This window comes from Rhagoletis pomonella, unplaced genomic scaffold, assembly GCF_013731165.1.
Source record: "Rhagoletis pomonella isolate Grant_MI unplaced genomic scaffold, Rhpom_1.0 Rhpom_scaffold_00010, whole genome shotgun sequence".
Taxonomy (NCBI): domain Eukaryota; kingdom Metazoa; phylum Arthropoda; class Insecta; order Diptera; family Tephritidae; genus Rhagoletis; species Rhagoletis pomonella.
Window position 1 is genome coordinate 23,978,110 of NW_023458564.1, and position 13,690 is coordinate 23,991,799.

Genomic DNA, 13,690 nt, shown 5'->3' on the forward strand with positions numbered 1-13,690 from the left:
TTTCGCGGCTTTTTAATGACTCTCGTATTATTCAAATGTCATTTCAGGTACATACTATATAGGTGTGTGCAAAGAATATAGAAATGGTGTAACTGCGGGGCGGTTTCCAAAAATTTGGAAAATTTATTCACCGCGATTTATTAAAGACACGAACCGATAATAGTTGCACCCTCAAATTTTTACATGTTCTTTTGCATATGTAAACACATGATTATTATCGGAATAAGTCGAATCTTGAGTTGCCATTTTAACCAAAGTAAAAGTAACCAAAACGGCAACACTGATTAATACACAATTGCAAAGGGAATTAATGTCAATGGCATTAAAACACAGGCCAAAAATGAAACATTCTCAAAAGAATTGTGGAAATAAGATTATTATATCATTGACATTAACATTCAATTCAGAAGTGAACTAATGTCAGAAATGTTAAAAATCATGCAAGCTTTACGGTGTCGTTTAATAAGGCGCAGCGGAAATACCGTCCATGGGAACTATTTCTTATCGTCCATGGACAATGCCTTTTCGAAAGCGCAATAATATCCATGGACATTATTGCTCTATCAAACAATATTGACAAAATTCACTTCTAACATACTTCACACATACTATGAACATCCAACTTTAAAGTGCATAACACCAAGACGGTCCGTGTTCGCGCGGGCTTTCCTGCGTTGTGTCGAGCGGTGCGCGCGCCGGCTCACCACGCATCGCGACGAGTGTTGCCACTAACTATTTTTCTGTAGCAAAAAATGTAGCAAACGCAGCCATTTTTTAATGCTTGTTATTATATTTAGGGAATGTCGTTAGGTTCAATTTGGATTTTTTTTTCAAAATAACTAAATTTCGCAATATATTGACAAGTTTTAGTTATTTAGGTGTTTATTGTTTAATGTCAATTATTATATTATTGTTCACTCTATATCAAAAACCATATAAGTCAACGATCAAAATTTTGCATAAAAATAAAAAAATTCAACCAACAAAGTGTCAGTCAAATTTTTTTATGCAATTTTATAGCTCATTAAATTTTAGTATTATAAAGTGCAAGCCTAAAGTGCTCAAAAAATTCCGTTGATTTTTGCTGACGGTGCATTGTGGGACGACCTCATATAAGCTGCGCTCAAAAGAAGTAAGCAGGGTTGCCACTGGCGGAAATAAAATACTTACCATCCACTTGAAAAAATCTACTAAACCTGGAAAATATCTACCAAAATCTTTTTTTAAATAAACCAGTCTTTTTAAGTTATTTTAATAAAAACTATAGTTTTGTTATTTTTTTAATTATTTCAATAAGAATTAAAATAGTTTTCAAAGAACTTTTTATGTAACTAATTATAGGTTCGGTATTTGAGATCATATTAATGGCATATTATCAGTTTCATTCAACCGAAGCGAACTTCATCATTTGAAAAAACTTCAACTGGAGTTATTATAGACAAAAACCGCTTGGTTATTTTTTTTTTTGGTATTCACCATTTTTTCAAGAAAATTTTTGTTGGATTTTTTTTTTATACAAGAATATTGTTTGCGCTTTCAAAAATTTTAGTCTACCCTTTTACTCTGAATTTTTCGAACAATTTAAGGTGTGGAGTTTTATAGCCCATAATATTTGAGTATAACCAAAAACGTGCAGCTAAAAATTCCTGTTGATTTTTTGAAATTTTTTGCCGCTAGCTTTTTGTGGTTCTTTTCATTTAACAATTGCGTTGAGTAAATTTTTTTTGCTAACAGTCATAGTGCGTAATGACATACCTGTCCATTTTTTCTCTTTATTTAAATAATCATTCAAAATATTTAGGAAATCAAAAGCTTCTCGGGATTCCAGTAAAATCGATATATCGTCGCTTGGCGCGCAATACCTCGTATCCGCAAAATGCAATACCACGTATGAGGTGGCATAGAAAAAATTTGTTTTGGTTACCCTGTCTCAATGCTTCTCTACTTCACAAATTTAATAGTGCATCTCATATTTAGTAAGTTCAGTTAGGAAACCATTCAAAAGTTTTGAAGAAAATAAGTTTCTTCGCTCTTTAGTGAAATTTTTTGACTATCTTATACGCGGTATTGCATTAATCGTATTTGTGGTATTGTGCGCCAAGCGACCATATGTAAATGTAGATTATACGTTTGTATATAAAAAGTGTGCATTAATGCTATAAAGTAGACTACATTTTTGGAAAGAAATTTATAATATGAAGATAACTACGAAAAATAAAGCGGGAACCAAAAGTTTTATTTGCTTTTCAAACCAAATAATTCAACAAAAATCGACCAAAAAATTTACCCACATTTTTTCTACCAATTTAGGTAACAATTTACCATTTGTCTATATCTATCTCGATTCGTTTGGCCTGTTACAACCAACCTTTCACATACAAAGTTATAATACCCTTGTGCACAAGTGCGCTCGGGTATAAAAATGTATTTTTATAACAATACACACTTCACTTTTAGAAGGTGAATCAATTCCAAAGTGACTTAATGTCAATTGACTTTTGGCTTGTGTATTAATGTCACTGACATTAATTTCATTGACATTATTGCACGTCACCATCAACTCAAGTTAAAATTCTTGCAACTTACCTGACCTGTTTACTTTTGGTGGAAATAGGCTGTCTATTACTATAATAAAACTGTAGAAAAGCTGTCTGTTTTTACAAGCTTTTATTTGTTTGTCTGTTTGAACTCACTAATCTCTCATGGGGCTTTAACTGATATCCAGACAGTGACCTCGGACATAGCATAGGGTGAAAAATGGGATCTGACAAGGGGGCGTGGCACCTCCCATAGGCTTTACATTTTTAATCAGTTTTGAAACTTGGTGTGTTGATATGCCTATCTATGGTAGATGCTTATAGTAAAGTAGATATACCTACTTTTGTAAAAGGGGCGTGCCACATCGTATAGGTGACATGACTTTAAAATTTGGTATGAAGACACATCCATGGTAGACACTCATAGTAAGATATATATAAATGAGTTTGCACACGGGGTGCGGCATATTCCATAGCCGTGAAATTTTACATTTGCTATATCTTCGGACCCCTAACTCACATGACTTTGAAATTTGCTCAGAACATCTATGGCAAATGTATACAAATGTGTTTATGTAAGAGGGCGTGGCGTTTATAGCAAACTGAAAGATAGTGATTGTTTATGTGTTTACCAGGAGCGTGGCACCTCCAATAGATGTAGCACATTCAGACAACCATAACCTTGGACCCATTACGAACAGACAGCTAAAAATATTTTCAGTATTCTCTGAGGCTTTGTCGTGTGCTAACGAGCGGATGTCCGAATAGTATTTATGCTTCTACACCGCAACAAGAACTCAAAAGTACTGTTTCAGGAGTCTTACATTAAACAAGAACAAGTAAGAAAATCTAAGTGCGGGTGGAGCCGAACATTAAATAAATACATGACGCAAGTATTAAATGTACATATTTTTTCACCTTGCTGAAAACTACCGCTACATGGTAAGCAGGGGGGGTTTTAGCCATATGTTAAACATCCTCGATAGAACGTTCGTTTAGACATAATGAGATTATCTTATAGTCATATGTGGGCGGTATCACGCCCATTTTCCACAATTCCAAATAATGTTACCTCCTTTTAAGGGATTGTTGTTAGTATCAGTTTTGAATAAATTAGCGTCCTTAAATCTCGAAAAATCGAAGTTTCAAGCATTTCATTTTCAAGCATCTAGGGATGTGGAAAGTAGATTTTTGAAATATTTAACAATGACCGGAGAAGCTAATTTTCGATTGATAACTTAAAAAACCATATTTTAAATATTAAAATTCAGAGATTATTGACTAAAAATATTGACTAAAAATTTAATACAATTCATTTTATTTAACAGCATATTTTGGTAATTTTTCGGGCTTTTTATAACGCTTACCTTCAGTTTCTTCTGGTATATTTTTTCCAGCCCCGCTGATAGTTAGTTTGCTTCAAATGGATTTGTATTAGCTTTTATATAGGGACAAAACGATACTAGTAAATACAAGTACATACTCGATTATTTTCGTCCGATACCAAGTAATTTTGGTACCGATACTTTTGAACCGAGTACCGAGTAGGTATCGGAAGAAAGTACCTGTAGCAAAACCCGATTCAGTGACAATTTTATTAGCTAACTTTTATTTTTTAATCTAAATATTATTGTGAATAGCTAAAAATTTGTGGCAGTTTAGTTGCCAATGAAAGGAAAGTCCTACAAAGAAAGACCAATTATAATTATCATCTCATTAATATATCGCCAGCTCAAAGTGAAAAGTTGCTAAGTCTACTATTTGTGAAAACTCATATTTGGATATAGGAATCAAGCTAAATTTAAAATGTAACGTCTCTCAAAGGATTAACTAACGTGCTTGTTTTATTCATTCATATTCAATTAAAGGCAAATTTACTAGCTCCAAAAGAGGCAGAGAAAAATCAATAAGCTCACAAAAATTCTACACTTTTGAATTTGCAATGGAACCTTCTACAAAATTCTTGAAGGAAATATTTTGAAAAGTTTTTTTCCTCCCCTGTAAAACTTCTAGAAATGGACTTAGCAAATTTTCACTCTAAGCTAGCGATATATACACTACACTATAATTTTGTCCTCCAAAAATTATCACCATGATTACTTCTTTCAGAGATATAGTTACCATTGTTACTCCCCAAAAATGCTGTTCAACAGTTTGTAATATTTACAGATAACTTTTATTAATTAATTAATTTGTACAAAATAAATAACAAAATATATGTTTTGATCTCAATCGCTTTCTCTTTGTACAAAATTAATATTTATGTATAACAAGTAAAATACTGTGGACATTCCAAAAAACAATTTATTGGACTTTGCAATTTGTGACAGGTAATAAGATCAACGGAAATAAGGTCAATTGACTTTATTTCCCACCCTGGTGCGAAATAAAGTCAATTGAGATTATAACCTTTTTAAAAACGAAATAAAATCCATTGACATTATTTCTCTTTCAAACATTAAATTTGCTTAGCTTCGCGGGGCCCGCGTTAGCGCGCCACATCGCGCGCACACCACGTCACGCTACGCCGCGGCCCCCGGGCCCCCTTTCCCGTCTCCCGCCGTGCTGTAACGCAGGTAGATTTGTTTTTTGTATACGTTGAAATAAAATTTTTATATATTTTAAACATCGAGGGCTTATATTCAATAATACCCTCTATATGCACACTTTTCACTTGAGATTCTGATATAAATATCCACCTAAGCTTTAACTGTCATTAGTGATATTAATTTTGCCTTATATAACGACAGGTAATAAGTCCCAGGTCGTTTCAAAAATCACAAATTAGTTTTAGTGCAAATTGCAGATAGAGGGTATTAATGAATTCAAGCCCTTTGCGTGCACTTCTTTTTCTCAACTAAAATTTTCTAATTTATAAAGGCTATTCAACTTGTTTATCTTATTTTATCATTGCACTTTTGTTTGGAAAATGTAGCTTTATTTTATTGCTAAATGTGAATGATTAAAAGGAATGACACCTTTTTTGGCACTTTTATTTTTCTATTTGGCACTTTTTTATTCTCAATATGGCACCTCATAACTAAGGATAGCCCTGATTGGAAGATTTCTGCTGTGTTTTGGGGCAACAATTTGTCTGCAGTAAAAAAAGCATATAATTTGTGTTTCAAAAGTGTGTGAATGGCTTGAATGTACCATCTAATAAATAGTGTCGTCGTTCGCCTTGATTTTAAATGATGTCACAAATTGCTGCCGGAGACATGAGTACAGTGTAAGAAAATTGTTTCCTTATAGAAAGGTTAAAACACAGAATTCTTTCAGTGTTCCTCCGGGGTTTTTGGACATTGACTGTTTCTTCAATTTAATAGTGTTCGCTTTATTTTTGTGGAAACGAAACATGTTTTGCAATTTATGGATCATTTCTAAACTCTTTCTTCAAATATTTTTCGTATTCCAGCTGGGCGCAGGCGTTGAGTTTTTCGCATCGTGTTTTTACATATTCGTAGTTTAAACTTTTTTAATAAAATCAATTGGTGGTAGTTCATGATTGTGTGTGGATTAATGTCACAACACTGAAGATTTGGCAATAACCTTTTTCATCTATTAAAACACAACACTTACGGGACAATGTTTATTGTAAGAACAACATTTTTTTCTATGAATCGACATACTTTAAGCATTGTTGACGCTATTTCCATTTGAATGACGAAATAGCGTCAATGACTTTATTTCCAAATTTTTGTTGACTTTATTTCGCTTTTGAAAATGTAATAATGTCAATTGACTTCATTTCGCACTTTATTTCCATTGACCTTATTACCTGTCACCTGCGATTTTCTTGTACTTTGGGAGGCCATCCTAGTAACACATATTTTAAAACTTAAAGTTTTTGTTAGAAAAATTAAGTACCATTCGCCTAAAATCAAAAATGATAGTAACATAAGTTATACAGGTACTTTTATATAAAAATGTTTCGAAAGCGCTACGATTAATTTGCAGATAGAGTCCAAAGCGTATACTGCGCGTTGACTGCTACGTTGTTTTATGGTCATTTCTTTTTCGCCAAAAAATGTCGCCCTTTCATTGCCCCTTTCTCTTTTCACGTTCGATTATAAATTAAGGGCAAAGGGTAAGAAAATTTTGTGTTCGTTCCTTAAAATGCCACACTCTTATAAGGCAAAAAAGGCACATGCTCTGCCCTTTGAAGCTTTGTCCAGAGATATGGTTTCCCTGAAAATCAAATGGTTGTTTAAAACGACAATATTATGAAATGCGTGAGCTAGACAAGAACAAGAAGGCAAAAACATGCCTCTTTTCAGGGTTGAGTGTAACATCAAAGACATTTTGAAGCAAATGACAACATCTTTTGGAAGAAACGAAATCACTATTAGCAATGACAAGGCACAATACCGGCCAGCAAGATCATTATATACTTTCAATCAGATATTTAATAAATCACCGGTTTATCTTCTCATCCCAAGTGTAGTTATTACTGCCGTTTTCGTTGGTTTAGAAAAGAAATATGTATATGGCAGAAAGGAGCTACATCTATAAATTTTTTCACAACAAATCTTTCTCAGTACGTAGTGCATATGTATGTTTGTTTAAATGTAGATATTTATACTGCCCACCCATTTGTGCCCATACACTCAGGTTTATTATTTGCGCGTATGTGCGTCTAATAAAATCTCAATTGAGCTGCTTGTTTTAACTGCAGAACATTTCAGCAAATGACCCCACCCGATGTGTCCGGCAAAGCCAGCTTTCAATTACACACCTACGCCACTTAAAACTCGAAAATCCTCAAACAACCGTCACCTCCCGCCATCAGCGGTATGCTCTCTGCTGTTTTATGGGAACATTTGTCAAGTGTTGTTTGTTTTGTATGCATTGCACATGTGAATGTAAGGTACGCACATTTTCGTATGTACGTACATACGTAAGTACTATATGTATACACATACGTAATGTGACCAACTATTTCATGGCTCAAAGAAGTACATTTTAGGTTGGGTTAAGTTAACACCGCGAGCCGATTAGGAGATTTCGAATGCGGCTAATTTCGATCCCCGAGAGCTCAGTGTCTGTTCAAAAGTGCAAGCCAAAATGCTTCCGTCTTAGCCTCGCGAAGGTTGGACAGTCTTAAAAAAAAAGTATGGAGACGATTTCACTTCATATTCCTCTTGACAGCTGATACAAAAGGATCAGTCTAAATTGTGAGGTAACGTGTTTTAAAGTCCCCTATAAAAGCCCTTTCTGCTGCAGAGGGACGTCCTATTTTCCTTTTTCTTGTCACAAGTGTAGCCTTCTCTAGAGAGTTCCACCAGACAAGGGCTCCTTGAAACAATATAGGCTTAAATCTGGTTTTCTAGAGTCAATGAATTAATTTGGGCGATAGACCCCACCCTTTACCGATAGCTCCCATACAGCAGTACAAGGCAACACCTCTCCTACCCTTTCCTCAATGTTAAGCTTCTACGACAGCCGCCGTTGATCGCCCACCTGGTTCAGGTAACCTTGAGGCAGATCAAAAATGGTGTATAGAAATCGTCCCTTAACCAAAAGTTCCACATCATCTACATAGGCGATCACCCGACAGTCCACTTTTTCCAGTTCCTCTAGAAGGTCGTTGACAACCGTTATCCAGAGGAGGGGAGAGTGCTTCTATTTACTCTGCACTAAGTGCAGACTCTCCCCCACACCGTCGCGATATTTCTGTCATGAAGTAAGCTTATTGTGTTGATTTCAACCAACAGATTATGAATATACTTGACTAATGCCTCTGGAGTGCCATTGTTGAAGGCCCCCTCCATATCGAAGAAAGCCCCTACTGCATAATCTTCATGCATGCAGGCTTCCTCTGACCACTTTACCAATGTGTGCAGGGCGGTATTTATCGACCTTTTCTTGAAAGACAGTCACGAGGAATCACGTTTCTTATGTACAGATCTATCAGTCTCTCTAGCGTTTTTAGAAAAGTCGGTTTTAGCAAAAACTAAGAGACTGATAGCCCGAAAATCCTTGGGGGAAACATGAGACTGATCACCCTCCAAGCCTTGGGGATGTACCCAGTCCTCACGCAGTCCGCATAAATAGGATTCAACCAATTACACGACACCTTCAGAGCCCTTTGTAGCTGCGCGGGTATGATGCCATTGGTCCCCGGCGACTTTAATGGTTTGAACAGGAAGATAAAAATATCACAAAGAAGCAGTACATTTGACTGTACTTCGAAGTACGAAGTACACGACCGAAAAAAGAAGTACTGTACTTCCGAAAGAAGTATGGTTGGTCACATTATGCATACGTCGAGACCCACTTCGTCTTCCTGCAATTTTTATTTAGTCACAAAAAAAAACACACACACAATTTTCGTACTTTTAATATTGTCGCACGCTGTTGAGTTGCGTGCAATTTTGTTGCTGCTATTTTATTGTGTGTGTGTGTGTGTGTTTTATGTGTATTTTTTACAGAACATTTAATATACCTGCTAAGGTCATAAATTATGAAGAGAAAAAGTATAGTAAATGAGACGCCATAAATTTGGCTAAATTGTTTATAGCCGTTGTAGTTGTTTGAATTTTTTTTTTGTTTTTTGTTTTTAGCATACACTGAGCATTTGCTTGAAACTTATTCCTAAATATCTCACATTTTATGTTTTGCATTACAAAGCGTCTTAGTGGATGTATACATTTGTACATACATACATACATATGTACCTACATATATTTCAAGTGTCCTTTAAGTGCATGTATGTAGCTATACATTTGTGTGTATGCAAGAATAATATGTATACAAACTTGAATTCGTTTTTTATTGTTGTCGACCACATTAGCTATGCATGAATAAAAATTTAGATATTTTTATGATGTGCACTTAACACACAAAGTGTATGCGTAAGCATTTGCACATATTCAAATTTGTATGAAAATTGCTCAAAATATTTATGTGTGAACAAAATATTTACATAAACAAATGGCAGCCGCATTTATGTAATGCCAACGCATAGCAACAACCATCTAAGATGGACACCATCAGTGAGTTCACTGCAGGATATGCAACAGGACATGCGGGTACAATATATATATATTTTTTTACTTTTAATGCATGCATGTGTATGTTTGTTGACTGATTTATGCGACACTCGCTTAATTTCAATTGCTCCACATTCTTTTTATGTTTTTTATTTAGTCGCCTTTTCTCTGTTTTTAATATTTATTATGCAGTAAGTAAAATGTGTGTTTTCTCAAACATGAGCATAACGTGTGTATATGTAGCTACATATTCCTACATACTTATGTAAGTGTGGGTTGAAATCTGTGAAAAATATGTAGTTGAAACTGAAATTGGCTGCACGCCAAGCGAGTCTAGTATTAAATATAAATTTATCTTTAATGTACATATGTTTCTGGGGTTAAGTGTTAAAAGCTTGAAATACTTCGTGTTAGAGCTTTAAATTGAGTTGTGTATATTCATTATTTTTTATATTTTATTATAACGGCCGCCATATTCAAGTGGTTAGAAGTGCATACTACTACTGCGTACGACCTGGGTTTGATCCCTGGTCAGAGCAACATCAAATCGTGATTCAATATCTAACGGTTTTGTAATAAAGCAGTTTTGTCGCTCTTACATGAAAAATCGGCCGCTCTAGTGATAAGGAATGCTGCTCACTCTGCAGTTACTACCACTTTGCCAACGACTCGCCGGCGAACCACAAAAATGATATACTAACAACTGCGAAACGATGCTCAAAATCTTTAACAAAAACTACTACATCCAATTTTAAATTGTGTGCAACATTAATAAAAAAGAAGCAAATCAGAAAAATTTGCTATAAATTTCAAGCTTTTCAATCTGAGTTAAATGAAAAAATATAAAGCAGTTTTATAGCTCATTAAATTGTAGAGTAAGTTTTAGAGTAAACATTGTACATGTTCCACCGTTTCTTCTGCATCTGGTGAATTACAGCTACGACAAGAATTGTTGGGTTCCAGCTTCCCACGTGCCCTATGTAAAACGTAATTAGTAGAGATAAATCTCTTCTGTTCAGTTTGATGAGAAATGCAGTGCGTATGGCGCAATAGGTGGGCCAAAGGCTCCTGCAGACCCTACAGGATTGTAGGTCTTTCCACCTACTATAGACCACCTTTTTCCAGTGCAGAGAGATGCCGCCCATGATATAGCTCAGAGGTACAAGAACCTGCCTTGCATGTGAGACATCCAGACCCGACCTATTCCTGGCTAGTTCGTCAGACATCTCGTTATCATGAATTCTATTCGGCCCCAGATCAGCGCAACGACATGCCTGCCAGCCAAAGCCATAACGTTCTCTCTGCACTGTTTTATTATGCTGGAGGTGATGCGTACAGAGCTAAGTGCCTTGATCGCTGCCTGAAAATTAGCAATGCTGGTTATCGCTAGCTTAAAGGCTAAACTTATTTTGCACGCCTGTTTGATGGCAAAGACCTCTCTGCCTGTAAAACACTGGCCGAATTCGGTAATCAAATAGACAATTCGATTCGACTATTCGGTTGAGAAGATTTCCACCCCTACGCCACAACCACTGTGCAAAGCTCTACCACACATGTGGTAAATCTACCACATATTTTTTAAAATTTGGGTGTCTACCACATCTACCACACAAGGCTTAAAATCTACCACATTTTTAGGCAGAACATTTGATTACAATTATCACATAAATCTAAAATTTCGAACCAATTTGCATAGGAAAAATAAAAATTAATCAATAAATTTTTTAAAAGGTACATCATAAATTTTGCTTTAAATATATCTGCGCCTTAACTTTTTAATATTTCAAAAATCCGCATATTTATATTTGCTAAAGTATTATGCAATGGAAAAATAATTTTGTAGTTTTTTTTTGCATAAATCAATCTGTGGAATTTCTCTCAAATTAATGAAAATATTTTTTTATTCTCTAACTAGAAAACCAATGTTATACTTGTTTTTGCATCAATTGCGTTGAATCTGTACGATCCACTATCACTTATATTTCCCGATCTAATTTTTGAGTTGTGCCTCTTTTGACGACGGTGTGCGATATGTATACCCAATCAAAATATGTATTGGAAAATCTACCACATCTTATTCAAATCTACCAAATTTTTTTGCCGATTCTACCACACTAAAATAAAAAGGGGTTTGCACACTGGCCACAACTCATTTATTTCGGAGAATGCAAATTAGAATGCTGCATCGTAGTCAGCTGAAAAAATATAATGAATATCCAAAAATTCTTTTCTACCGTTATTTTCTGTGGAAATTTGTCTCGCAAAAAATCATGTTTTGCTTTGTTCAATTTGCAGCGCAGTTGAAGTCGGTCAATGAAGTGAAGTACAAGAGTGAGGAAGTACAATTTTAAGCTTAATTAAATATGAATGTATGTACATACCGATTTTTAAGTAAAATCACAATACCTAAATACATACACATGTATGTACAAAAACTGAAAATTTTAATTAATTTTAATCTTTTAAGACATTTTCTGATTTCAATTTAATACAAATAAGTACATATGTACTTATCTAGGCATTCTACATTAGTTTCTCTGTAAGGCATTCTTTGTTCGCTTCTCTGGATTCTGTTTTGCCATGCGTTCTCCATTCGTTTGAAGTTAATGCTGCGGGTAAGGGCTTACCGCCAATGACATGCCCATGTTAAAATAAGGCCTTCTTGAAGCGAAAGGGTAAGCGATTCCCATCGCCTAGCTCGTTTCCACTTTCGTTTCTGTGGTAATCGTGTTTTTTGCTGGGTTTACACAGAATAATTTATTGGACTCGGCCGAAAACATTTAGGCGGTTACAGTGCCAGTTTAGAAGCTCTTCTCTGAGAAGGCTTTGCGGCTTTCGGGAGAACTATCGCACGCAATACCTGCGGTCATTTTCGCGTGGGCAGCGCGTACCAAAGAAGATGGTATAACGAACTGTACCAGCTTTTTATCGACACGGACATAGTTTAGCGCATAAAAAATACAACGATTTCGGTGAAAGCAAGGGCGCTCACGAAATCGTAGAACCATGTGCAGAAGTACCGGTCTGAGCTCGGTATGAACAACTGACACAAATTGTGGAGAGGCAATTTCAGAAGTTTTTTAACCCTAGAACACACACCCAGAAAATACCACGTAAACACACACCCGGGATACGTTTGTACCCGGGACCTTATTTTGCGGTTTTTTTAATGCTTATTCAACCGATTTCTATGATTTTTTTTTTGAAATGTATATTTTAATATATAAGAAGTATTTTGTCTTTTGTTTCATTCGAATAATCCTACTGGTTCCAGCGATATGGGCAAATAAGTCAGGACATGCAACAGTGGATTTTTGTTTTTGTTGTTGTCCTGATAAATGCAAAACAAAATAATATAATTTATAATAATATACTTGTAGAGTAACAACGAATACACATTTTGGTTTTTATTTCATTGAAATATTCTACCTGGTTCAAAAGATATGTGCAAAAAGGTCGCGCAAGGTATGGGTACGTAGGTAGCAAATACACTGGTATAACTGGTTTTTGTATTTTATATGCAGCTGCAAGGGTTGTTTTCACACGAGGTGTTGTTATAAATGCTGCCTGTTGATATTTTCATTACTGTTTTGGTGCTCAAAAGTGTAAGAAGTGAAAATATAAGTGAAAATAAATATAACTGAAACTATAAATAACTGGATACGAAATGACTTCAAGAAGAAACGAATATTTATCAAGTGCAGCATATAGAAGGTAAAAAATGTAAAATAAGCAACAATGTAAACATATACTAATTTTTTTTATTATGCAGGCTAACTGAGGAACAGCGAGAATCATATATACAATCTTTATTTGATGAAATTTGTGACGATGACGCTCCCTATGACTTTTACTCAGAAGATGAAGAAGAAATTCAAATCAATGACATTGAAATTGCTGATGACGATGCTGAAGTTTCGCAAAGTGCCGCAGAAGTATTACCTGATTATGCGGACTATGAGGATGATGAAGAAGACGATGAAGAAGAAGAAGTAGAAGAAAATAATGAATTACCTGCTAGTGCCGAAAAATTTGTTGCACGTGATGGTACTGAGTGGATGAAAGAACCAAATGTAAGTCGTCAGGTACTCAGACAAAATATTATAAGAGAACGTTCTGGACCAGCTAGATGCACTGAAATGTTGTCAATAGAGCAAACAT

At 35.2% G+C, this 13,690-nt stretch overlaps 1 protein-coding gene across 1 annotated transcript in view; it reads right to left on the bottom strand.

The window, feature by feature from the left end:
• LOC118746170 overlaps positions 1-13,690 on the bottom strand; it is a gene marked incomplete in the record, with an annotated part of 421,140 nt that overhangs the window by 310,611 nt on the left and 96,839 nt on the right.